The 27,266-nt window shown below is 48.8% G+C and overlaps 1 protein-coding gene across 9 annotated transcripts in view; it reads right to left on the bottom strand.

Annotated features, from left to right (window-relative positions):
* Positions 1–27,266, bottom strand: part of ZNF609 (zinc finger protein 609) — a 125,437-nt gene that overhangs the window by 38,199 nt on the left and 59,972 nt on the right. The window lies entirely within an intron of this gene.

Below are 27,266 nucleotides of genomic sequence, written 5' to 3'. Positions count from 1 at the left end.
ACCCCCATCCCCAGCTCAGTAAACCAGGCTCACAGCATCTCGGCTATGCAAGCAACCTGCTCAGATGGCTGAGCATATTAGAAAGTCACCCCAGCTGATGCTCTGTGGTCCAGAACTGTGTGACAGAGGAGAAAAGCCAAAGGGCTGGTTCATTTCAGAGCCCTATCCAGATTGCCAGTCAATGCAATGCTTTGGTATACAGCCTGTGTCTCCAGTGCCCAGACAGCATAGCTCATTTTCTCACCCTCCACCAGCTAAAGCAGCGTTCCCACCCACACTGAATCAGCCCCCCAACCATACCCTTGTAATGGGGATTTGCAGCACTACTCATGCTGGCTGGTCAGGCTGTACTCTGACCTCCTCCCCAGGAGTACGGTTTCTGATCTAGGTAAGATGCTGAGCAGCTCAAAGCAGCAGCAGACACTAAGAAAACTACCCCCGTGTAAGTCACCAGCAAGCTCACGAACTGCAACACAAGTCATTCTGGGAGTCGGGACAGACCTCCGCAGCATCCAGCAGTGAGCTAGCCAGGAGATGCCTCTGCAAGCTTGCTGCTTGGCACAGCCCTGGAGCTAGAACCATGGGAAGTTTGGCGGCCTGCTGTCCTCAGCCCCAGAGAGGCAGGAAGCAGAGGTGCTTGCCAGGAGGTGCCCTGCCTACTGGGGATGGCCCTACTGGCATTTCCAACTGTAAAGTCATCGCTATTTGTGGCACTCAACTGTCAACAGCCACAAAACGTTCAGACTTCCATTGAGACAAATTCTGGTCCCTGAACAGCTGCCAAAACATTGTCCTTAGCTGCCTGTTGTCACAGCACCCTCTGCTAAGCCTGCCTTTTTACGAAACCATTAGCTGAAGTACAAGACTACACACTGAACTTCGGGGTTGCCACATCAGGCCCAGCCTCACTCCACACAACCTCTGCTGTGGGGCCCGAGTTCCCCCATCTTCCCACACCCAAGCCCCACAACTCTATTAGCAACCAGCGTTCTGAACAGGGGAGGGGGCCTAGCTTTGTGCCACCAATGCTGGAGAAGCAGGAAGCGAAGGGGTGTTCTAAGGTAGTGGGAAGCACCATGGTAAAATGTAGTAGTTTGCCACATGCTGGCAGAAGCTGGGTGGATGGATTTGCCTTTGCCCATGTTACCAAAGCAGACAGGGCAAAGCGCCGCTGGCCTGCAGTTAGCTCCTTGTCCTCCTCTCCTCTGGACAGCCCATCGAAGCGAATCCAGTGTGATAAGCATTAAAGACAGCCCCAAGGTTTCCTCCGCAGTGACTGAGTTACAGTCTCTCCCCACTCAGCGGCAGAGCCTGCATGCTGATTCTTCTGTGGGCTTTTCCTGACAGCAGGCCTGGCTTTCTGCTGACAGCACCAAATCCCTCAGGATCCAGATCCTTGGCCTTCATTTCTGAGGCAACCCTTTGGAGAGACTGCCACACCCTGCACTTGTGCTGTCCAAGCCCTTTTTGGAGCTGCCCATGGCCTGTTCTCCCTGAAGGATCGGAGAAGAAAGAATTTTGCCTTCCACATATTTCCTCTGCCCAAGACGGGGCGCGGATCCTCACCAGGGCAGATAGGAGCCATATGTGCAGAAGGGGGCCTCACTGGGCACCTCAGCAAATCCCATGTAAACAATGAGTCCCTGGGAACCACTAGGACCCAAGAAAGCAAACAGCTCCAGAAAACCCCTCTCCCTGAGCAAACCCCTAGCACGAGCAAAGAAACTGCCTTCAACTCCCATCCATTTACAAATTAACATTAGTCCCCTGCAGTGAAATAGCTGGAGAGGAACCATGTGCAATTGACACAACTTGGCTGATGGCAGCAGGACTAGCAGAAATGGAGCGTCAGATGGGGAAGCATTCAGCCCCAAGTGTTATTTGCTAGTCAGCGCTGGGAGCAGTGGCTGATTGCTTGTTTGTGTGGCAGAGGAAAGGAAGGGCACCTGTGGGTTTTGAAACCGTTCAGCTTCCTTCCACTTTGCAACAGAAACCACAGTGCAGCACAGGCGTGTTTAATTACAGTTCCAGCTCTGCTAATTATCGTTTGGGCACATTTGTAATCTGCGTTATGCCACAGTGCATAATAAGCAGTTTACTGAGACCCATCTAATAAGCAAGGCGGCTTTATGGGATTTCATATTTCACTCTGCACTGGAACCAACGAAGCCTTATTTATCAGCTGTCTGTCCAGAGAAAAGGGAAACCAGGAGGAGCAACAGCTTTAGATTAGGGGGGAGAGAGAAAAACCCGCAAAGGCAAAGGAGGGAGAGTACAACACCTCCCTCCAGCAAGGCGATTGGCAGACAGGTAGCCAGGTCCTGGGAAGACTTGGAACGGAGCTGAGAAGTGGGCCAGTGGTCGAGACAGATCAATCCCTGAATTCACCTAACACCTGTGTCTTATCTCCCAGTGACAGGGCTTTTCATCCTGCTTTTTTTAAAATCAATCCCGATACAAGGTGAGAGGCTTGGCCTGCTGGTCACTGCACAAGCTGCAGGCGGACAGCCTGTGAACAGAGACTGATCTGCGAAAGGAAGGAGCCAGGGACTCATTAGTCTCACCATTGGAAGTAATTACAGTGTCCTCCTCCTAAGCACAGCGATGCCACTGGCCATGAATCTCCTCCCAGGCTCAGAGTCACATACAGCTGGAGCCAGCACCACTGTGAGCAGCAAGCAGCAGGCTGTGCAAAGCCAGGGCTGAGAGCTTCTCTCCCCTTCAGCTAGTCACATCAAACCCCCACCAGAGGGCCAGCACTTCAGCACCAGCCAGTCTGGTTCTAGAAGCAGATGTCGAGGCAGGCAGACTTTGCAGCAGGAAGCATGCTCATTAGGTAGCGCTCCAACACGCATACCCCTTAAGCAACCACTTTAAAGCCCCCTCCAGACACCTGGCAGTTTTGAGTGAGGATGCAGACAACAGACCTTGCAGGTTCTTTAAGGCAGGCTTCAAGGCATGTGACTCACATCCGGCTTCAGTTCCTAGCTCAGCCACAGATTCCCCGTGTGACCTCAGGCAAACCATGTAACATTGCCTGTCTCAGTTCCCCTTTGTACAGCGAGGCTACTACTACCTTGCCTGCTGGGGGTCCTGAGGCAAAAGCTATTAACGTCTGTAGGCGGAATGACTGCTCTCCTGGGGCCGAGGCACTAGACAGCCCCTGGGTAATAGCTGTGCAGCATACGTTTCACTCCCCAGTGCAAGTCAGAGAGTGGTAGAGTCTGTATCTGTCCAGCAGCTGCAATGAAGAACCTGCTTTATGTTTACCACATCAGAGTCCTGTCTCTTCTCCAAACTCAGGGACGCACACTCTGGTGACTAAGACAAGAGTCTAACACAGCTAACCCAGAAAAATCACACAAAGGCTGCTGGATGGAGAAAACAAGAAAGAAAATGCCGCCCCAAGAAGCTGCAAGGATCACGGAGAGATCTTAGAACAGGACTGGGGATTTATAGAGTGATCTTGAAACCTTTCCCTGGCAGCAGGCTTAGAGCTCAGAGCAGACATGCTGCTGGAAATATGCTACCAATGCAAAGTGGTGGTGTTTCTGGTGCCTTACTCACCCCACACAGACAACATGCCAAACCCCTCTGCAAGGGGAACTCCCAGCCAGGTGCTGACATGGGGAGGGCCAGACAACTCTGGACTTGCACAGAAGTCAGCTGTCTGACATCCTGAGCCCATGCCAAGATGCCTCCAGCAACCATGCTACCTTGTGGTGTCTTTAAGATAATTCACATTAAAGAGCCAGCACATCTTAATCAGTACACACAGCAGCAGTTAGTTAAACCTAGAGAAACAGAGGTACATGGTACAAAAATCAAATAGAATTGGCATCAAGGCTGATTATAACCCCTGACCCTCACATCACATGGACCCAGACAGAAACCACCAAGCCAATTTTGGAAATTTCTTGATAGCATCAGACATTAAAGGTAACACCGGAAAGTGAGCTGTGTGACTGCACTTTTCAGGGCAACAGGTCTGAGATATCTGACGCTGGAGATGATTAAGCAGTGGCAGTGAAGAAACTTAGGCCATGTCTACACTAGAAACATAGGTAGTGTTAACAGATGTGTTAACACACTAGCATACCCAGAGTTTAGCACATTTTCAAATGAGATAGCTGGTTGTGGTCAGCACTACACCAACTAACACGTTAACCCTCTGGCTACACTAGTGTGTCAAACCTGTTAGGTGAAAGGAGCTAGCTAACACATTTCTAAACATGACCTACTCTCCTCATCGACAGAGAGCCTCAGAGAATCCTCCAACTCCAAGAAGAGCATTGAACATGGCAAGAGCCAAATGAGACACTACACACTAACCACTACTAGCTAGCCAACATCTGCAAGTCTCCTAACACGGACAGGGCCAGAACGAAGATCAGAGATTGTCCTAAACTGTACACGATTATTTAGTATTTGTATTTAGCACCCAGGAGCCCCAGCCATGGACAAGGACGTCACTGTGCTAGATGCTGTACAAACACAGAACAAAGAGACAGTCCCTGCTGCAAAGAGCTTATGGACTAAGTATTAGACAAGAGACAACAGCTGGATATAGACAGACGGACCAGGGAGTCCAAGGAAACCATGGGACAATGTTGTCTAAACAGACCAGACAGACACAGGGGAGGGGAGGGTGGAACACACAAGCACAGTGAACAATGGGATGGTTGCAAACATCACTGTACCTCCACAATCTTTGTTTTGGGTGGGTGTAGTGAGGAGGGGATCAGCCACATGCAAAGAAAAGAGCAGAGGGCAACGGAGCCAAGGAAAAGGAGAGGAGCAGTAGGTGTGCAGTGACACTCAAGTGAAGAGTCTGGAAGTGGAAGGTTTGGGAAAAGCAGCCGGTCAGCACAGAGAACACAGTATGGCTTTGAGACACCTGCTGCCCATGCTGCTGGAGTGTCAGACCCACAAGCATGAGGCATCGATAACATGCCACAATCCATCAACACAACGCAAGCTGCAATTCAAAAGGCAGTACATCAGGCTACAGATGCAGGCTCTCTCCAGGCAGGAGGCTGGAACTGCAATCACCCCACCCATCACCAGGAGGGACAACCATCCGGTTCTGTCAGAGCAGCAATCTGCAGCAAGGCCAGCTACTTGCACACTGCTGCCTCTCACAGGATAGAGAACCCCCCCCTCCCCAAGAACCCTGAAGTTCCAGATAACACGGTGCTCTAGGGAGAACACAGTCTCTCCAGACCACATGCCTGAACAAGTGGACTGGTTCAGATACACAATCTGGGAGACTGAACTCACCATATGACCCGTTCCAGGCCCGGGAGCCCACACATATATAATGCACAGCGCCATATGCTCCAACCCATAGAAGCTTGGAATTATATTTGCCACTTTCCCACCAGGTGCTGATTCAGGAGTCAGTGTCAGTGTTCAGGATGACAATGCCTAGAAGCAGCTTATACCACAGCTCAGCAAGATAGCCCCTCTACGGATTCCCAGCATCATCATGTGTAATGGCCCAGACTGAATGAGCATCACTAAAACAGTGTTTTTACTGTGCATGGCACTGCTGGATCTTGGCTCAGAGATGAGAGGGCCTCAGCACTCGCATCCCTTCACACTGTCAGAGGAGTTTCAAACATCTCCAGACATGTGGCAATTACCACTGACCAACTGCTCCAGTGATATCCAAACCGAAGCGCTCTGAGGCTTCCACACTGAGCTCACATGCCATCAGACATGTGGACTCCTCCATAGATCCCATGGATATCGCACTTCAGAGCTCAGAGAGTCACACTGTGTGGCAACATGCATCTCCCACACACTGCTGTCTTCTGGGAGGTTGTAGCTCCACCCACTGTGGATGGTATCATCAGTAACCTCAAATGGGAACCAGAGCCTACTCCAAGCCTGAACTCCACATTGCTTATCAACAACATGAAGATATATCATGATATTGTCAACGCACGTTGGGTCTTCAGCGCACAGAAGTTTCAATGCTGGCACCTGTTCCACTGCCTATGTGCTCCAGAGCACACTCTAGCAGGTTCTGCCAGGCAGCCCTGGAATCAGACCCCAGGGACGACATCTGACACACTTGGGAGGCACATGACAGATCATTCAAAGCAGTATTTAAAAGAGGCCAGGAGAAGAACCTCATCCTAAATGGACCTAAATGTGAGTGTCATAAATCCTCATTAGTGTTTTCTGGCTACATCTTTTCTGCAGCTTGAATAGTACCAGATCCTAACAAGAAAGCAGCCAACCAAAGCTTGTCAGCACCACAGAATGCCAGTGAAGTACAGAGTCTTCTGGGAGTGCTCATGCACACCTCACTCCGGACTATACAGCAGTGGTGCAATCACTGCAGAACTCACCACGGAGGCAGGCTAACCAGTGGCCCTGGGAAGCCGTGCATGCAGAGGCTGTTAAACCTCACAGACTGATTGACAAGTATAATGTTCTATTTTGACCCAGCCAAAAAGAGCAATGTCATCACTGATGCTAATCCTGTTGGGGCACCATGGCACAGAAGGATGCAGTGACTTGTCCCACCTGCAGAGGTGCTTAGTGCCAGCAGAGCTCTGACACAGGGATATTTAGAGAGAAAAGAGCTCTCACTATTAGCCAGAGCTGTGAACACTTTCACCTGTGCCTTCATGGAGCCCTATGCACCATGAGCACAGATCACAAGCCTCTTGCACATATATTTTACATCCCCAAATTTATACCATCTGCACACACTGAATGCTGGGACTTCAGCCACACAAGTTCTGCATGATCCACAAGGACAGGAAACCCTGCTGGCTACATGATGGTGGAGGTGATAACTGGAAAGCTCAGTTCTCTTGGCATTTCATACATTGCTCCTGATGGTCTCCCATTCCCCGTGGGGGTGGGGCGGAGAGATTCACAAGTGAAAAGTGACAGATTTGTCACCCTGGTGTAAACTATTGTTTTAGAATTACAGTTTCTCCTCACTCCCCAAATGAAAGATCTTCTCAGTAAATTCCAGCTTAAGTATAAAGCCAGAAACCTTAAATATAATTATCACGACCTAAAGAGTTTATCATTTACTTGCTATAAGAATGAGACACTTCAGTGCTGTGAATTTTGTAAATTATTGTCATCATTTTCTGAGTAGTAGAGACCTAGAGGGACTGCCCTTCGAGGAGAGACCAAAGAGGTAGATCTGTTTAGTTCAGAGAGAAGATGAATAAGAGGGAACATAGAAGTTATACAAGATAATGAAGGGCACAGAAAAGGTAGATCCGTTGTTTCTGTTTACCGTCTCTCAATATACAAGCAATGGGACATTCAATGAAAAGGAAAGGAAGTGTTTTTAAAAATTCCTCTTATTTTAAACACACCTAAAACACATCATTAGCCTGCGGAACTCACTGCCTCAAGACAACCATGAGCCTAGAACTTAGCAAGATTCCAAAAAGGATCAGACATTCCTATGGACCCCAAAAGCATGCATAGTTCTGATGCTAGGCAGGAGTTTTTAAATGTTCCAAGTATGCAAGGCATATCCTTACTGTGCTACATCTGTAACGAGCAATGCTGGACCTCCAATGCAGTTTTTAAAAACTGGACTGAACAGCAACAAAGCCTGTTAACAGAGAGTCTGTAATGGCTGCAGATTTCACTGTGGCTGCTCCGAAATAGAATCATAATTTCCATATGAAGAAGCAGTAAACACCAGAGCAAGGAAGAGTCAGAGAAAAAGTGCCGTTTTTATGCCAATACCTCCACAAATGGAGCAAAGTTCAATACTGCTCTCCAAATAAATACGATAGACATCAGAACACAACATCTGATCCAATCCGCTCAATGCGTGCCGATAGCTAGCTCCAGCACCGCAACCACAGAACCCAGGGCTCTTGCTCCAGCTCCTGCCATGTCCTGCTCCGAGTGCATTGAGCAGGGAGGAGAAGCGAACACAGGAAGGGGGAGCAGTCAGGATTTCTTTCCCAGCAGGTAGAGCACAAGCAGTGTTCGTGCCAGCTCTAAATTCCTTAGCGTGCTGTAATGGAGAAGCTAAGATCACCAATCCAGATGGTTACGATTTGCACTGCACCTGGGAACCTGGCTGTTTCCCTTACAAACAGAGGGAGGGAGAAAGAAAAACCTTATCACAGAACCTAGGCTTAGCCTCTGCCTCCCTGCTCCTGCGTCTGTTCTTGTGGCACAGGCTTTGCTGGATGAAGTCTGCCCACTGTGCTTGTCACTGCCTGTTCTCACCCCAGAATCCCTCAGACTGCTTAAGATTCACAGCATCTCCCATCAACAAGGCCATTAACTCTGCAGCTGATGGATGATGATAGGGCCCTGCCTGCAAGAGGCAGCTTGTATTACCCATCCCCCACGGGGCTGACAACTCCTCATATCCTCTGCCTGGTTCAGAGGGAAGCACAAGAATTAGCTCACCAGCTTTTGAAGAGTTTGGGAAAGGTCTTTCCCCACTGCATTCATTTCCCCAGCTTTATCCCCTATCCCCACCTGCTGCTGAGCTAACTCTGCTGTGCCCTGGGTCCTTCTTTCTACAACCCCCTGCCCTTCTTTACTCTGCATAAAGGAGTCATAACCCTCCACTTCACCCAGCTGGTACTGGTGCAAGCCCAGACAGCACTGCCTGCCAGCTGTAGCTACACACACCACTACCCATCCCCAGACAGGCCACCCGCAGAGGAGGGGTCAGTCTCCAAGATGTCTCTACAGAGACAGCCCACAAAAAGGGCCATTAGTGCTGTGCCTATGGTCCTGGTGAATTTGGTGACTTGCACATCTGTTCACTGGGAGCTCATCTGAGAGACCCAGCTCACCTCTGGAGACAAGATCTCTAAGTGATCAGCTGCAACGGACAGTTATCGCTCACCTGAAGCCCTGTTCTGCCAACCGGTGCAGAGCAACCCCTTCCAAGCATGTCAGGAGCAGCAGGAGTGGATGAGATCTTAGGACAGACTTAGCTTTTCACACCAACAACCTTAGTAATAAAAAGAAACAGCTTGCAATTAACATGTAGCATTCTTGTCCTAGGATCTCAAAGGACTTTAGAAGAGGGAATGGGATTATCCCCATTATACAGATGGGAGAACTGAGGCAAAGAGGAAGTTGCCGCAGGTTACACAGCAAGACAGACGCAGTCAGGAATAGAACACAGGACTCCCAACTCCCAGGTTTCTACGATAACCATTACACAACACAGCTACCCATTCTACAGACAGAATTCTCTCTGTGCATGTCCCAGGAAAAGGCAGCTGCTTGACAGTACTGTACAGATGCAGCTGGCCAAAGCTGCTTCACACACACAGGAAGTTACTCTCAAAGAAACCTACTCTTACTCCAAGAGGAAACAGCTCCACTTTCCCAATGGAAAGCAGAGCCCCTCCACCACACCAAGATACACTAGCGAAGACAATCCAAGCCCATCTTACAAGCTCTATACCTTGGGCAGCGCAACACAAAACCAGGGGAAAATAGGCTCATCAGAACCCAATGTACTTAGCCATCAGAAGCAGCAAGACATTTCAGGAGGAGGCTGGGATCAGACCTTGGAAAACCTGCCCTAGCAGCAACAGCAGGAAATGAGGCAACCACAAAAGCCAAAGCCTTCCCTAGCAATTCCACAACATGCCATCTCACTTGTGTGCGTGAGCGTCACACTATCCTCGCCAGGATCACGCCACAGGACTGCTGTGCTGGTTGGTTGCAACTGGGAACAGTGCCATTGTTACACTGGGGGACACATCTGTTAACTACAACCCAACCAGTGCGCAAATGGCAGGAGCGGGTGTTTGAACTTCCTGTGGGCAGCAGTGCTGAATGGCTGCTGCCAAGGGTCCAATCCTGGAGTCAGTGGAAAGACTTTTTGACTGGATCAGGCATCAAATGCTTCTAAATCAGTGACAGCTACATCCTTGCTTCAGCTCAGACAGCACTCAGCAGCCTGGCAAGGTGACCCCTTACTGCCCAGCAGGGAAGCTGCTTCAAGAACTTCACAGCATTTCTCCATCTTGCCAGCCAAGTCTCACAGAAGCCCTGGCCATGACCATAACCACATGGACTTGGAAGCTCTTCTTCAAGCGCATGTGCTGGGTTCGAGTTTCACTGGAACTTTCCCTTGAGGGTGTGGAGCAGATGTGAACAGAGGATGTGAACAGCCACCCCCGCCACCAATGATTCCTCTGAATTTGGGATCTAACAATTATCCTTTGCCAGAATCAACTCCAGGAGTTGAAGAAAGGGAAGACCTACTCAATCCTCCAGGTATCAGCCCCTGTCCAGTGCTGGATTGTGCCTGCAGCCCTACACTGCCTGTCTCTCTCGCTTTGTTCCAAGTGTCCCGGGGGAGGGGCTCCAGCTCCTTCCGTGGGGAGACCATCCCCCCAGCAGGCAGATTTGCCTGATAGAGTCTACATTTCTCCATTGTATCCTATTGCTCCTCGTTCCAGCCCCTTTGTACCACCAAGTGATTTCTCTTGCCCCTAGCTGAAGAACATCCGAGCCCTTCAAACCTGCAGGAAGGGGAGGAGGGAAGGGCCATCCCCTACCTCCGAGCAGCCTCTGAAAGATCACAGGAAATAGCCTGGCAAAGGCAGCAGGACCCCCTGAGCAGCTCAATATTTAACACAGGCAGTGAATTCTACTCTAGCTGCTGGTCTGTGATTGGTCAGTGAGGAGGCAATATGACAGATCCCACCCCATACTACACTACCTGTCCTTGGACACAGTGTCTAGGACACACCAACGTGAAAGTGCCCATCCTCTGGGGTGGTATCCAGCATGCAGACACACCTTCTAATGGATGGGGGTAGGGGTGTGAGCAGAGAGGTTCAGAGACTTCCTAGAAGTTACACATTCCATTAAAGAGGGAGGCTAGGATTAAGGTAAGAGCACAGGGCTGCGGACCAGAAGATCTGGGTTCTATTCCTGCCTCTGACACTGACTCACTGTCACAGGCTAGACTGGGACGTTCACAAATGTGTTTAAACATAACAATGTTTTCAAACAACAAAACCTTTATATCTTGTGCAGACAGGGCTTAATACTCCTAAAAATGCTGGTTGGTCCTGGTTGACTATGCTCCCCTAGGGACCAGCTAACACGTTTTTAAATGGCGCTAAACCCTGTCTACACTAAGGGCAAAGCGAATCTCCTATATCCCTAGTTTAGTTGCTGTTACCTTCAGAAAGTCTCTTCCCCTTTTTGGGCTGCAAAGTCGAGACCAGTTCCTCCCCTGCATTATAAACAGGCTTAACTCACTGCTTGCAATGCTTTGAGAACACCAGACGACAGACTCTGTCGAGGCACAAACTCTTCCCTAGAGTAAGGGCCTGCAATAAAGCCAGGGATATAACCCAGGGTAGCAATGCTCATGCCATGTCACCAGCTCTAGCCATCAGGCCACCATCATCCTAAAAATAGAAGAGATCTCCTGCCAGGCGAGAGAGGAAGCTGAGAACAGCAGCAGGAGTGGGGAAGTAAGAGCAGCAGGAGTGGGGAAGTAAGAACAGGTCTGCGCAAGTAGTGATCAACCTCTCAGCGATCGATTTATCGTCTCTCATCTATACACGATAAATCGATCCCTGAACATGCTCCCCATTGACTCTGGAACTCCAGCTCCCGAGAGGCGGAAGTGGAGTCAACGGGGGAGTGGCAGCGGTTGACTCACCACCGTCCTCACAGCCAGGTAAGTCGACCTAAGATACGCAGACTTCAGCTACGCTATTCGCGTAGCTGAAGTTGCATATCTTAGGTTGTTTTCCCCCCTCCCTCCGTCCCCCAGTGTAGACCAGGGCTAAGAGCGTCCACCCAGGGAGTTAATCAGGAAGAACTCCCCATGCAGACACACCCTCAGCCCTGGTCTACACTAGGTGTTGAGGTTGAATTTAGCAGCGTTAAATCGATATAACCCTGCACCCATCCACATGACGAAGCCCTTTTTTTTTTTTTTTTTTTTGACTTAAAGGGCTCTTAAAATCGATTTCCTTACTCCACCCCTGACAAGGGGATTAGCACTGAAATCGGTTTTGCTGGGTCGAATTTGAGGTACTGTGGATGCAATTAGATGGTATTGGCCTCCGGGAGCTATCCCAGAGTGCTCTATTGTGACCACTCTGGACAGCACTCTCAACTCAGATGCACTGAGAAAGGAAAACGCCCACGAACTTTTGAATTTCAATTTCCTGTTTGGCCAGTGTGGCAAGCTGCAGGTGACCATGCAGAGCTCATCAGCAGAGGTGACCATGATGGAATCCCAGAATCGCAAAAGACCTCCAGCATGGACCGAACGGGAGGTACAAGATCTGATCGCTGTATGGGGAGAGGAATCCGTACTATCAGAACTACGTTCCACTTTTCAAAATGCCAAAACATTTGTGAAAAATCTCCCAGGGCATGAAGGACAGAGGCCATAACAGGGACCCGAAGCAGTGCAGTGTGAAACTTAAGGAGCTGAGGCAAGCCTACCAGAAAACCAGAGAGGCGAACGGCCGCTCCGGGTCAGAGCCCCAAACATGCAGCTTCTATGATGAGCTGCATGCCATTTTAGGGGGTTCAGCCACCACTATCCCAGCTGTGTTGTTTGACTCCTTCAATGGAGATGGAGGCAACATGAAAGCAGGTTTTGGGGATGAGGAAGACGATGAGGAGGAGGCTGTAGATAGCTCACAGCAAACAAGCAGAGAAACCAGTTTTCCCGACAGCCAGGAACTGTTTCTCACCCTGGACCTGGAGCCAGTACCCCCTGAACCCACCCAAGGCTGCCTCCCGGACCCGCCAGGCGGAGAAGGGACCTCTGGTGAGTGTACCTTTTAAAATACTATACAAGGTTTAAAAGCCAGCATGTTTAATGATTAATTTGCCCTGGCATTCGTGGCTCTCCTGGATATACTCCCAAACCCTTGCAAAAGGTTTCCGGGGAGGGCAGCCTTATTCCATCCACCATGGTAGGACACTTTACCACTCCAGGCCAGTAGCATGTACTCGGGAATCATTGTAGAACAAAGCATTGCAGTGTATGTTTGCTGGCATTCAAACAACATCGGTTCTTTATCTCTCTGTGTTATCCTCAGGAGAGTGATATCATTCATGGTCACCTGGTTGAAATAGGGTGCTTTTCTTAAGGGGACATTCAGAGGTGCCCGTTCCTGCTGGGCTGTTTGCCTATGGTTGAACAGAAATGTTCCCCGCTGTTAGCCACGTTGGGGGGGGGGGAAGGAATGCGACCTTGTAACGAAAGCACATGTGCTATGTATGTAATGTTAACAGCAAGGTTTACCGTGAAAGAGTGTACCCATTGTTCTATAAAATGTGTCTTTTCAAATACCACTGTCCCTTTTTTTTTCTCCACCAGCTGCATGTGTTTCAAGGATCACAGGATCTTCTCCTTCCCAGAGGCTAGCGAAGATTAGAAGGCGAAAAAAACGCACTCACGATGAAATGTTCTCTAAGCTCATGCTGTCCTCCCACACTGACAGAGCACAGACGAATGCATGGAGGCAGACAATGTCAGAGTGCAGGAAAGCACAAAATGACCCAGAGGAGAGGTGGCGGGCTGAAGAGAGGGCTGAAGCTGAAAGGTGGTGGCAGCGTGATGAGAAGAGGCAGGATTCAATGCTGAGGCTGCTGGAGGATCAAACTAATATGCTCGTATGGTTGAGCTGCAGGAAAGGCAGCAGGAGCACAGACCGCTGCTACAGGCCCTGTGTAACCAACCGCCCTCCTCCCCAAGTTCCATAGCCTCCTCACCCAAACGCCCAAGAATGCATTGGCGGCCACCCAGCCACTCCACCCCAGAGGATTGCCCAAGTAACAGAAGGCTGGCATTCAATAAGTTTTAAACTTTTAAAGTGCTGTGTGGCCTTATCCTTCCCTCCTCCACCACCCCTCCTGGGTTACCTTGGTAATTATCCCCCTATTTGTGTGATGAATTAATAAAGAATGCATGAATGTGAAGCAACAATGACTTTATTGCCTCTGCAAGCGGTGATCGAAGGGAGGTGGGGAGGGTGGTTAGCTTACAGGGAAGTAGAGTGAACCAAGGGGCGGGGGATTTCATCAAGGAGAAACAAAACAGAACTTTCACACTGTAGCCTGGCCAGTCATGAAACTGGTTTTCAAAGCTTCTCTGATGCGCACCGCACCCTCCTGTGCTCTTCTAACCGCCCTGGTATCTGGCTGTGCATAACCAGCAGCCAGGCGATTTGCCTCAACCTCACACCCCGCCATAAATGTCTCCCCCTTACTCTCACAGATATTGTGAAGCGCACAGCAAGCAGTAATAACAGTGGGAATATTGGTTTCGCTGAGGTCTAACCAAGTCAGTAAACTGCGCCAGCGCACTTTTAAATGTCCAAATGCACATTCTACCACCATTCTGCACTTGCTCAGCCTGTAGTTGAACAGCTCCTGACTACTCTCCAGGCTGCCTATGTATGGTTTCATGAACCATGGCATTAAGGGGTAGGCTGGGTCCCCAAAGATAACTATAGGCATTTCAACATCCCCAACGGTTATTTTCTGGTCTGGGAAGAAAGTCCCTTCCTGCAGCTGTTCAAACAGACCAGAGCTCCTGAAGATGCGAGCGTCATGTACCTTTCCCGGCCATCCCACGTTGATGTTGGTGAAACGTCCCTTGTGATCCACCAGTGCTTGCAGCACTATTGAAAAGTACCCCTTGCGGTTTATGTACTCGCTGGCTTGGTGCTCCAGTGCCAAGATAGGGATATGGGTTCCATCTATGGCCCCACCACAGTTAGGGAATCCCACTGCAGCAAAGCCATCCACTATGACCTGCACATTTCCCAGGGTCACTACCCTTGATATCAGCAGATCTTTGATTGCGTTGGCTACTTGCATCACAGCAGCCCCCACAGTAGGTTTGCCCACTCCAAATTGATTCCCGACTGACCGGTAGCTGTCTGGCGTTGCAAACTTCCACGGGGCTTTTGCCACTCGCTTCTCAACTGTGAGGGCTGCTCTCATCTTGGTATTCTTGAGCCTCAGGGCAGGGGAAAGCAAGTCACAAAGTTTCATGAAAGTGCCCTTACGCATGCGAAAGTTTGGCAGCCACTGGGAATCATCCCAGACCTGCAACACTATGCGGTCCCACCAGTCTGTGCCTGTTTCCCGGGCCCAGAATCGGCGTTCCACCGCATGAACCTGCCCCATTAGCACCATGATGCCCACATTCTCTGGGCATGTGCTTTGAGAGAAGTCTGTATCCATGTCCTTATCACTCTCGTAACCGCGCTGATGTCGCCTACTCGCCCGGTTTCGCTTTGCCAGGTTCTGGTGCTGCATATACTGCTGGATAATGCGTGTGGTGTTTAATGTGCTCCTAATTGCCAAAGTGATCTGAGCGGGCTCCAGGCTTGCCGTGGTATGGCGTATGCACAGAAAAAAGGAGCGGAACGATTGTCTGCTGTTGCCCTGACGGAGGGAGGGGCAACTGACGACATGGCTTACAGGGAATTAAAATCAACAAAGGGGGTAGCTTTGCGAGAAATGGAATGGCCGCCTCAAGGATAGAACTCAAAATCTCAAGGATAGAACTCAAAACTGGGTTTAGCAGGCCGTCGATTTCACAGAGGGAGGAGAAAATGAATACAAAACAAATCTGGTCTATTTCTTGTTTTGAGCCACTTCATCTATCTTTATACATCATGCTGGCAGCAGACTGTGCAGAACGACCGCTAGCCATCGTCACCTCCTGGGTGCTCGGCAGAAGATGGTGCAGTATGACTACTAGCCATCATCGTCTGCTGGCTGCAAATTAAAAGACAGTGCACTGCCGGTAGGACTCAATCGCCATGAGACGAAACAAGGGAAATGACCTGGCTGAGTCACTCCCATGTTTGCCCAGGTGCCCGGTTAAAAGAGCACCCAGGACTACGTTGACGGCGGCTACCAGTCATACTGCACTGTCTGCTGCCAAAAGGTAATAAACTGCTGCTGTGTAGCAATGCAGTACTATGTCCGCCAGCACCCAGGAGACATACGGTGACTGTTAGCTGAGCGGGCTCCATGCTTGCTGTGGTATGGCGTCTGCACAGGTAACTCAAGAAAAAAGGTGCAAAACGATTGCCTGCCCTTGCTTTTACGGAGGGAGGGAGGGAACGGGGGCCTGACGATATGTACCCCAGAACCACCAGCAACATTTTAGCCCCATCAGGCACTGGGTTTTCTACCCAGAATTCAAATGGGCTGTGGAGACTGCGAGAACTGTGGGATAGCTACCCACCGTGCAAAGCTCCGGAAGTCGACTGTTGCCTCGGTACTGTGGACACAGTCCGGCGACTACATGCACTTAGAGCATTTGTGTGGGGACACACACACTCGACTGTATAAAAACACTTTCTACAAAACCAACTTCTATAAATTCAACCTAATATCGTAGTGTAGACATACCCTCACTGAAGTAGACAGTCAGTTGATGGGCTGGTGAAGAACTCAGGTTGCTTTGAGGAGAGTTTTAACAAGGGACTGTTTCTGATGGGAGACAGGAGCACCTCTCCCTGGTGCCAGGGGCCATCAAGACTCTGATCTGCTGCCGGAGGTTTCCTTTGCTTATCAAATTAAAATGCGAAGGATTCTGCTCCAATGTATCCACGAACTGCAACGGAAAGATACCTCCTGCCATCCCAGCAAGGAGGCTGTGCCCTGGTGCTTTGGCCACGCGGGGACACTGGAGGCAGAGCCCGCCTATTAGTGGACACAGGGCATCGCTGCTGGTTACTGTGGTTACCTGCTCCATTGCGTATTCTGGGAGCTCTCTGACTTTCCCTTACTACTGTGTGGCTGCAGCTGCAAGGGGGCAAAGCAGACTCAACCCAGCACTGCTGCTCCTAGAGTAACTCAGGTTTGGCAATGGGGGAGAAGTCCCACGCAGGCACACGCACTGTGCACCATGAAAGGAAGAAGCTCTTGAAACAAAGGTCTCAACTCCATGCCATCTATAATGCAGTGCTGCAAGCATCAATGCAGGACTACCCAACATGTAGACTCCAAGACCCGGGCTCCCTTGGACCCATCCTTCACGGTGCTGAGCACCTCCCATTGACAAGGGAGCAAGCACATACCCTTGAAGTGAAAAGAGACACTATGTAAAACTGTTCCCTCCTTCTCAGTCCTGCACAGCCAGTCTGCTATCAGTTCTGCTGGAGCCTACTTCCACTTGTGTAGCCACAGCAGAATCGCTTGGTAAACTCTGATCAGTTACACCCATGCAAGCCCCTGCCGGCTCTCTAGTCTCTCCAACACCCACCCCGCCTCCTCTGATCTCCTCAGCCATCCAACACGCAGCTTAGATCATCCCCATCACATGCTGCTCCAATCACACCTCTCCACTTCTTACATGCCTCCACTGGCTCCCCATTCAAATCTACCACACTGAAGTTTCTCATCCTCAGCTTCAAGGTCCCCTTCAACATGCCAACTGCTTGCCTCACCCATAACTATTTCACATTTGGTGACAATGTATACCTTCAAATCAGCGGCACTGCGATGGGTACCCACATGGCCCCACAGTATGCCAACATTTTTATGGCTGACTTAGAACAACGCTTCCTCAGCTCTTGTCCCCTAATGCCCCTACTCTACTTGCGCTACATTGATGACATCTTCATCATCCGGACCCATGGAAAAGAAGCCATTGAGGAATTCCACCAGGATTTCAACAATTTCCATCCCACCATCAACCTCAGCCTGGACCAGTCCACACAAGAGATCCACTTCCTGGACACTACGGTGCTAATAAGCGATGGTCACATAAACACCACCCTATACCGGAAACCTACTGACCGCTGTTCCTACCTACATGCCTCTAGCTTTCATCCAGATCACACCACTCGATCCATTGTCTACAGCCAAGCTCTACGATATAACTGCATTTGCTCCAACCCCTCAGACAGAGACAAACACCTACAAGATCTCTATCATGCATTCTTACAACTACAATACCCACCTGCTGAAGTGAAGAAACAGACTGACAGAGCCAGAAGAGTACCCAGAAGTCACCTACTACAGGACAGGCCCAACAAAGAAAATAACAGAACGCCACTAGCCATCACCTTTAGCCTCCAACTAAAACCTCTCCGACGCATCATCAAGAATCTACAACCTATCTGAAGGACGACCCATCACTCTCACAGATCTTGGGAGACAGGCCAGTCCTTGCTTACAGACAGCCCTCCAATCTGAAGCAAATACTCACCAGCAACCACACACCACACAACAGAACCACTAACCCAGGAACCTATCCTTGCAACAAAGCCCGTTGCCAACTCTGTCCACATATCTATTCAGGGGACACCATCATAGGGCTTAATCACATCAGCCACACTATCAGAGGCTCGTTCACCTGCGCATCTACCAATGTGATATATGCCATCATGTGCCAGCAATTCCCCTCTGCCATGTACATTGGTTAAACTGGACAGTCTCTACGTAAAAGAATAAATGGACACAAATCAAGTCGTCAAGAATTATAACATTCAAAAACCAGTCGGAGAACACTTCAATCTCTCCAGTCACACAATTACAGACCTGAGAGTGGCTATCCTTCAACAAAAAAACTTCAAAAACAGACTCCAACGAGAGACTGCTGAATTGGAATTAATTTTCAAACTGGATACAATTAACTTAGGCTTGAATAGAGACTGGGACTGGATGGGTCATTATATAAAGTAAAACTATTTCCCCATGTTATTTCTCTCCCCACCCCACCCCGCACTGTTCCTCAGACGTTCTTGTTAATTGCTGGAAATGGCCCACCTTGATTATCACCACAAAAGGTTTTCCTCCTTTCCCCCCCTCCTTCCTGCTGGTAATAGCTCATCTTAAGTGATCACTCTCCTTACAGTGTATATGATAAAACCCATTGTTTCATGTTCTCTGTGTGTGTATATAAATCTCACCACTGTATTTTCCACCGAATGCATCCGATGAAGTGAGCTGTAGCTCACGAAAGCTTATGCTCAAATAAATTTGTTAGTCTCTAAGGTGCCACAAGTACTCCTTTTCTTTTTTCCAGAAGCAGCAGGCACTGACTGTCACCAGAAACTGGGGTCCCTCTGACTTGGAGGGACAAGCTGCATTTCCCGACAGGGCTCACTATCTCCTTTAGGCAGATCAACTGGTCAGCAAGTGAAAAAATGCTGGTAATCCTCTAACTCCCGGGAAGCTGGGAGGAAAGCAGTTAATCTCTGTTTTAAGGAGGAGGATAATACGCTTGAATAGAAAGTTAAAGCCCGATCCCCTTACACTCTGTAAGTGCTTCCACGATGACCTCAGTTAAAGAGCTAACAGGCAAACACACAGAGCTGCTCTTCCCCAGGAGCAGGCTTCCTGCCATGATTAAAGCATCCTGCACAAATCCCCTCCTAAGCCCTGCTCAGAAAGCACCGCCTCTCTGGCAGATACCTTGCTCTGGGCTTTAACTCACCTTCAAGCAGTCAGTGAGAGCACAGCACCCTTCTAAGTATAGGCAGGATTATAAAAGGCTACAGGCTGGCTCTTTGGAGATGAAGAGTCCAAAATTGAACTGCAAATCTCCATCAGGATTAACAGGGTATAAAGGACACACAGACAAATGTATACAACTCCTAGACCATGGCAGGGCTCGCTGGAAGTTCTGTTCTCACAGACGGCTCTGGGTCCCATTATGGTACAGAGAACATGGCACAACCTTCTCTCTCTGCCCTGATCTGCCTGCCCCAACATATACAAGCTGCTCGGCCACAGCTGGTTCATCCTAGCATTGCTCGGCTAGTGGGAGAAGAGGGCATTAACTGGGGGCTTTACAAGTTCTGAGCATTTACAGCTACAAGGCACCAAACAAAGGAGGGTCCCTTCTGCTGCAGGACACTCCATTCCCTAGGCGTCAGAGTCCGAGCCACAACTGCAAAGCGCTGTCTATACAGCTATTTCTAGAGCACTAGCATGAGCCTCACTAGCCCAAGTCTGTCGCCCTAAATTCCCTGTAAGCTGCACAGCCGTGCAGCAGCCTAATTAGCACCACGCAGCGCTCAGGGAACCCACCTGGCCGGACCTGCTCCGGAGCAGCCTGAAGCCAGACCCGGCCATACCTGCCACAGCGGCCGGGGGGGGGGGGGGGGGGGCGCTAACAAAATCCCACCAGATCTGCCACAGCAGCTGGGGGAGGGGCAACCCGAACGGGGGTGCTGCTGCAGGGGTAGAGAGAGCTGAGGGAGTCCTCTCTTCCCGTTGTAGCTCCAGAGCACCCTCCTGCACCCCAAACCCCTCATCCCCAGCCCCACCTTAGAGCCCGCACCCCGAGCCAGAGCCCTCACCCCCTGCACCCAACCCTCTGCCCCAGCCCAGACGGGAGATGGGATTAAGGTGAATGTTGAGCAGCAACACACTGAACTGGCATGCATGGGGAGAGGTATCACATGGGGAACCACAGGAGTTCATAGATTCATAGATACTAAGGTCAGAAGGGACCATTCTGATCATCTAGTCCGACCTCCTGCACAGCGCAGGCCACAGAATCTCACCCACCCACTCCTATGAAAAACCTCACCCATGTCTGAGCTATTGAAGTCCTTAAATCATGGTTCAAAGACTTCAAGGAGCAGAGAAGCCTCCCTCAAGTCAACCATGCCCCATGCTACAGAGGAAGGCGAAAAACCTCCAGGGCCTCTCCAATCTGCCCTGGAGGAAAATTCCTTCCCGACCCCAAATATGGCAATCAGCTAAACCCTGAGCATATGGGCAAGATTCACCAGCCAGATACCCAGGAAAGAATTTTCTATAGTAACTCAGATCCCATCCATCTAATATCCCATCTCAGGGGATTTGGCCTATTTACCCTGAATATTTAAAGATCAATTATTTACCAAAATCCCATTATCCCATCATACCAACTCCTCCATAAACTTATCGAGTAGAATCTTAAAGCCAGATAGATCTTTTGCCCCCACTGCTTCCCTTGGAAGGCTATTCCAAAACTTCACTCCTCTGATGGTTAAAAACCTTTGTCTGATTTCAAGTCTAAACTTCCTGGTGGCCAGTTTATACCCATTTGTTCTTGTGTCCACATTGGTGCTGAGGTTAAATAATTCCTCTCCCTCTCCTGTATTTATCCCTCTGATATATTTATAGAGAGCAATCATATCTCCCCTCAACCTTCTTTTAGTTAGGCTAAACAAGCCAAGCTCTTTAAGTCTCCTTTCATAAGACAAGTTTTCCATTCCTCGGATCATCCTAGTAGCCCTTCTCTGTACCTGCTCCAGTTTGAATTCATCCTTTTTAAACATGGGAGACCAGAACTGCACACAGTATTCTAGGTGAGGTCTCACCAGTGCCTTGTATAACGGTACTCAAACCTCCTTATCCCTACTGGAAATGCCTCTCCTGATGCATCCCAAAACCGCATTAGCTTTTTTCACAGCCATATCACATTGGCAGCTCATAGTCATCATATGATCAACCAATACTCCAAGGTCCTTCTCCTCTTCCGTTACTTCTAATTGATGCATCCCCAACTTAACTAAAATTCTTGTTATTAATCCCTAAATGCATAACCTTACACTTCTCACTATTAAATTTCATCCTATTACTATTACTCCAGTTTACAAGGTCATCCAGATCCTCCTGTATAATATCCCGATCCTTCTCCGAATTGGCAATACCTCCCAGCTTTGTATCATCTGCAAACTTTATTAGCACACTCCCACTGTCTGTGCCACGGTCAGTAATAAAAAGATTAAATAAGATTGGTCCCAAAACCAATCACTGAGGAACTCCACTGGTAACCTCCCTCCAACCTGACAGTTCGCCTTTCAGTAGGACCCGTTGCAGTCTCCCCTTTAACCAATTCCTTATCCACCTTTTGATGTTCATATTGATCCCCATCTTCTCCAATTTAACTAATAATTCCCCATGTGGCACGGTATCAAATGCCTTACTGAAATCTAGGTAAATTAGATCCACTGCATTTCCTTTATCTAAAAAATCTGTTACCTTTTCAAAAAAGGAGATTAGGTTGGTTTGGCACGATCTACCTTTTGTAAAACCATGTTGTATTTTGTCCCATTTACCATTGACCTCAATGTCCTTAACTAATTTCTCCTTCAAAATTTTTTTCCAGGACCTTGCATACTACAGATGTCAAACTAACTGGCCTGTAGTTACCCGGATCACTTTTTTTTCCTTTCTTAAAAATAGGAACTATATTAGCAATTCTCCAATCATTCGGTACTATTCCTGAGTTTACAGATACATTAAAAATTCTTGCTAATGGGCTTTTGGGGCTAGGGACAATCGTACTTATTGTTTGCATTCCTGATCTGAAAGGGAGAGTAAACTGTACATCAATGACACCTGCAGGTGATGCTACACTCCAGCCCTGGGCTGTACACCGATTCCTTTGTGCAGCACCACAAGTGCAAAGCAGCCCCCAAGCATCTACCTTGCCAAGGGGGATCCTCAGCTGGCACACAGCTGCTGGCACTAGTTCTAATGCCAGGGAAGAGACTATGGGCTTGAATTTACAGTGCTGCAACTTTCTCACTCAGGGGTGTGAAAAAACACCCCCCTGAGCACAGCAAGTTTCAGCACTGTAAAGCACCAGTGTAGACAGTGCCCCAGCGCTGGGAGCTATGCCCCTCGTAGAGGGGTTTGTTGTTGTTTTTTTTTTTTTTTTAAGAGCACTGGGAGAGAGCGCTTTCCCAATGCTCTGCCGCGACCAAACAAGCTACGTTAAAGTGCTGCTGCTTTAGCGTTGCCAGTGTAGACTAGCCCTATGCCTAGCACTTCCCCGTGTCTTAACCCTCCTCTCTGCCAGCCCACAACAAACCACTGAGGCTGCAGGCAGCTGGCCTGAGTTAGAGCAGTCTGCACCAGGCAACTGGACCAGAGCAGAGAGGCCCCAGGGTCAGGGGTGACAAAGAGTACCACTGTGTGCTTCACCCAGCCTCAGCCAAGCCAATCACTCCTCAACCGCAATTTGATCGGCGAAGATTTGCCATCAGTGAGAGTCTATTGAAACCTAGAGTGACCGGGATCAAGGACAGGAAACAACAGGATGTTCTGTCTAAACCGCTCACTAACATCTGGGGGGAAATAGACAGAATGGGTGGGAATAACCTAGAAAGCAACACTGTCGGGACAGACCGGGGAGGAGGCCAATGTAATCTGAGCAGCATGGCACAGAACAAGCAGTCTTGCTCCAGAAGGTTCCCAGGAGATCACACTTGCATTCAGTTCTGGACCCCTCATTACCTAAAATATTGACAAATTCGAGGAAATTCAGAGAAGAGGAACAAAAATAATGAGGATGCTGAAGAGATTGATTTAGAAGCAAAGATGAAAGGAGATAAATATGGATAACTTTGGTTAAGCAACAGCTAAGTGGGGATGTGATCCTAATCTATACCACAGGAAGGATGTAAACACCAGAGGAGAGAGGGAATTATTTAGTATGATGCGAGGAGGAGCTAAAATAGGAGAAATGGGGTGGAATTAAGAAAGGGAGCATTTCAGAAGGAAGTCAGGCAAAACTTCATGGCCATGCAATCTGCTGGGCCAAGGAATAGCCCCCGTCATCTGACCATTTATAGAGAACAATGCACAAATCCTAAAATACACCAGTGGAATGGTCTTTTTGTATCTTGGGGCTTCTCTGCCCCTCCAGCCCCCACCACAGCAGCTGAGCATCTCACAGGCACTAATGAATTTGTCCTCACCCTCCCTGTGAGACAGGGAAGGATTATTACTGCCCTTTTACTGAGGGAGAACTGAGTGATCATGTGATTTACCCAAACTCATGCACAGGGCTCGGAAATGATCCTGGAATCCCGAGTCTCTGTCTGCCAGCTTTTCTGCAAGACCATTCTCTGCTGGAACCCTCTGAGAGTTTCAGTGTTACATCATAACCATGATCCAGAACCTCATCGAAACTGCTTTCGTGTATCACAGTAAAGCAACATGCCTTTGTGGTTGGACATGGGGAGCATAAACCCCAAGCAGAGGAGGACAAAAGAAAATCCCCCATCTGATGTATTATTTTACTTTACAAAGCAGGGCTGTTTAGCAGGGTATTTTAAATATGGTTTCCCCATTGAAGAAATCTGATAGCCCTTGGCTAAAACAACCTGTATTTAAGGATTTGTAGACTGGTGACTTTAGGGCATCAGGTGCCAAGTACCGGTGCTCATCACTGATGCCTCTTAGAATGGCTAGAAAAACATTAATAAAAAACATTTAAAATAAATCCTCATGAACAAAGCTGTGTCTCCCGGGTCACCTGGCAGAGACCCTATGACATGACAACCACGAGGGGAATCTTGGCTTTAATGGGCAACTTGAGATCCCCTGATATCCGCATTCAGCCTGACAGCTTAGACAGCGAGGCATCCTCCCCATACAGACACCGTGTGTGAACCCCACACTACAGATCTATAAGCAGATTAGAGAGATTTCCTCTGGGTCCTGTGCACAAAGAATTCTTAATACACTGTGCAGGTGCAGCATGAACATACTGAAAGGTATTTTATACACACACCATATACATATATGGCTAGGAACGAGGAGATAGATAATTTCTGAGCTGCAGGGAGACGTGTGTATTTCAGATGTGATAAGCGGTGAAGTCTAGAAGGCATTTCAGATCTATTTATCCCTTAGGCGAGAGAAGACATCTTCCTTCCATCTATTAAATATTAAAGAGCCCAATTTTGGTATGATATGCACGTTCCAGTCCTTGCAGGCTGCGTATTTAGGAGGCTGCCCGCTTGCTCTCTTATCTCTTCCTCTCTGTAGGTTCTGCTCAAGTTGCCAAGCAAGATTCTATTGGTTTCCAGTCACAAAGCCAGCTCTGTCTGATTGACTGGGAGATTAGGGAAGGAGGGTGAGCAAGAAATAAAGTGAATCACATGATGTACTGGGGAGTCCTGTGCATACCCCACACAAGTGTGGCTTCCAGATACGGCACACACACAGCTAAGGGCAGCTGTGTTCTAAGCACAAGCAGAGGGCTGGGATTCGAGAGAGCTGTGTTCTTCTGCAACCAACTCACTACTTCTCTCAGGCAGTATCCTATACCTGGAATAGCCTCCCTGACACTTTGCACATTATACCCCCCTCTCTCTCATATCCTTTGAGACACGCCTTTCAGCCAGCACTCCAGCAGCTCCATCCCGTCCCTCGTCCAGACTCTGCTCAGGAATGTATGTTTTTTTAAAAAGGAACATGATTTTTACATACCAATTAGCACATCTTTGGATTACACTTCATCCACCCCCACCATGCCTGAGCTAATACACTGATCTCCTCAGGCAGACACGTGTCCACAGGAGTCAGGTGGAGAGTGCGAGGTGCGTACATTTTCAAATAAAATGACCAGAGACAAAGGGAGAAGGGGGCCGTACAGCTGTAGATTGCTGCACTCACAGCAGCATTTGGATAGCAAGCCAGCTGGTTTGGCCTTCTGCTTTGGCTGCTGTCTGCCAAAGGTGGAAGGTTTGCAGCGCTGCAGGATGAGCGATTTGGGTAAGAAGTTCTCTTCTGGGTGGAGGGTTGGATGGCAAGGGGCTCTCCTTTACCTGCCCTGCCAGCAATACTGGGCACAAAAATATCACCAAGCATGGTACTTGTGCCCAGGCACTGCAGAGAGATCTCAGGAGCAGGGAAGTAAACACTGCTCAGCACTCGAGGAGGTCTCACTAGTCCAGCCAACTCAGTGGGTTAATGCTAACAATTGACAGCCACCAACAGTCCAACTAGCCCAACTGTGCAGAATCAATTGCTAATAGGGAAGCTGAATGTCAGTGTGGAAATAAATTAGCTAGAGCAAAGGCAGGCTGTAGCTCTCACTCTATCAAGGGCCTGTTATCTGCAGACTGCCTACTCAACCAGACTGCGGGGAACAGCGGAGATCGGGGGATGCATTTCTAACAGGTCTAAGGGGAGAGAACAGACTTGAGATTAAAAGCACAGGCCTTTTAAGCAGGCACAGTGCCTTGCTGTCTGCGCACTGTAAATCAATGGATTAAATCCTAGAGTAGTTGCTTTGCAAAATTCTCCAGACTGCTCTTTTCAAGGGACCCAGTTTAAGTCGTTTGTCTAGACGGACTAGCCACAAATAAAGGTGGGCAATTAAACAGCTTCCATTAATTTCTACACAACTAGGAGTTTGAGTTTGGTTCCAGCCAAATCAAAGTTTCCTACAGCTTTTCACCCCCTAATCCAGGGTTTCTCCGCCTGTACATTGGGACACCCAAAGGACAGTCATGGGTCACAGAATGTAAACAAACATTTCAAAATGAGAGCTCTTCCACTTTCACACTGAGCTGAAGCCTAACCCTTAACACCCAATTTTAACGAGACAGGAAGTAGTTGCCATCAAAGAATCAGTATTTACCAGTCATTACAGAGATCTCTGACACGCTGAACAGGAAATACCACACAGTGGTACCCACAATAGTACAGCTACTTCCTATTTTAACTAGAGGGAAACAGCGTGTCAGATACCCCCTGCAGACAAGAAGAGCTGCTACATGCCATCCTGAACAGCAGCCACAATACCTTGGAAGACAAGCACAGGGACTATACATATGCATTCAGACAGCATGTGTAATGGAAGTGGAAGAAGGTGCACCAACAGTGATGCTGCTGACAGTCAAACCAAAAAGGGAACGTGGCTATGTTCTAAGGAACTTCACCAAACGAGTTTCTAACTATCACCCCCTAAAATAAGACAAGGACTCGGATACATTAATAACCAATAAGTCTGACACTTCCCCCAGCACCCCATTGAGCTGTTTTTCAATGTTAATTTTTCCCAGTTGAAACCTGAATTTTCATTTCACGTTTAACTAAGCAACTTTACACCAAAAATATCATCTCTTTTCCAACGTAGCAGGAAGCAGCAGTCCCACTGTTAGACAAGACGGCCAGACAAAGATACAGAGATAGTCTTTTGAGTGCAAGGGAACAGATCCCTGGATAAACAGCCCTGTAGAGAGTGAGCCTCCCCTCAAGTGCAATAGGTTTCACTGGCTGAGCTGATTTGAATGAACGAGACCTGAGGGGAAAATGTATGAGACCCTACCCAACCAAACATTGCTCTGCATGTAAAATCAGCTGCAATTCATCTGTCCCTGGCCAGTTATAAACCCAGCTCCAAGGTGTCAAACAGAAGCCTGACAAGCCCTCCCACTACTAGTATAAAACATGTTCCCTGCTGCACATACTGATCGGCTAGGTGCTGTTTTCCTTACCAGAGACCTACTGCATTCAGCTCGCACTGCTTA

The sequence above is a fragment of the Dermochelys coriacea genome, chromosome 10 (assembly GCF_009764565.3).
Source record: "Dermochelys coriacea isolate rDerCor1 chromosome 10, rDerCor1.pri.v4, whole genome shotgun sequence".
NCBI classification, from domain to species: domain Eukaryota; kingdom Metazoa; phylum Chordata; order Testudines; family Dermochelyidae; genus Dermochelys; species Dermochelys coriacea.
Note: the sequence above shows the minus strand (reverse complement) of the source record. Positions and strands in the feature narration are given on the sequence as shown.